The sequence below is a fragment of the Atta colombica genome, unplaced genomic scaffold, assembly GCF_001594045.1.
Source record: "Atta colombica isolate Treedump-2 unplaced genomic scaffold, Acol1.0 scaffold115, whole genome shotgun sequence".
NCBI classification, from domain to species: Eukaryota; Metazoa; Arthropoda; class Insecta; order Hymenoptera; family Formicidae; genus Atta; species Atta colombica.
The window spans coordinates 19730-20974 of record NW_017259201.1 but is presented as its reverse complement, the minus strand read 5'-3'; positions in this window follow the sequence as shown (position 1 = coordinate 20974).

Here is a 1245-nt window from a genome sequence, read left to right as displayed (position 1 = left end):
TTATAAGTAAATTTAATTAATTAGTATTAAGGAGATAATAAATTTGATAATAAATTATTTTTAATAAAAATAATTTTTTATATGCTGGAATATGTAAGATATTTATATATATTAAGAATAATTTATTTTTTGAGATAATTAAATTATTAGTGAACTAGGATTAGATACCTATTATTATAAAATAAAATTAGAAAAATTAAAAAATAAATGTGAACCATTAAATTTAAATAATTTGGTGGTATTTCAAAAGTTAGAGGAATTTATTTTATAAATGATAGTCCACGGTAGGAAAATCTTGATAGAAATTTTTTGTATTGTTGTTTAAAAATTATTTTAAGAAGTATAATTGATAAATAGTATTAATTTTAAAATTTGAATTCAAATCAAAATGTAGAATTGTTAAATTGTAGGAATGAGTTACATTTTAGTGAATAAAAAAGTATTTTAAAAGTTTTAAAATACTTTTTTTTTATTTTGAATATGTAGGAGTTAATATTAAATGGCATCCTTGACAAGTAGCTTCACGAAGAACATCTCGTCATCATAAATATAAAATTAAAGTACCTGGGATTGAAAGTGATAAAATAGGAGTGTAAAAATTATGGAACCATCTAACAGTACACAGTAAATTATTAAAAATATTAAAAGAAATAATCAGAGGACAAGGGGTAACTAAATGGAAGGAGTGGATATGATTATGATTTGTCATAAAATTAAGAATTAAAAATAGAGATTGATATTATTTGTTCAGTTTCTCTGCTGTATAAGATTGACAAAATGGAGAATACGTAAGTTTGAATTATAGATACTGAAATTTCAAGGATATAAAGTAAAATTTGAGTGGAAATTAAAATGAAAAGTATAAATGAATTAGAAATATTTAATCCTGAAGAACCTAGAAAGGTTAATAGTAAGTGACCTGCAATTATATTTGCAGTTAGACGAATAGACAATGTAAAAGGGCGAATAATTAAGCCAATTGATTCGATAATAACTATAAATGATTTTAGTATAAAAGGAGTGATGGAGTTAAATGGGTGAATAAGTTATTAAGTAATTTATAAATCTGTATAATATTATTGGAAAAGTTCGGCCACCGGGAACCTGATCTTCGGAGTAGACTTTCGGAGGTACATCTGGTCACTCCCGATGGTCTGGAGGCCACGGGTGGCATCTCGGAGGTTTTTCAGGACAACCTGAGGGCCTGAGATAAGTCTGGCCACCCTTGACCCGTTAATGGCCACT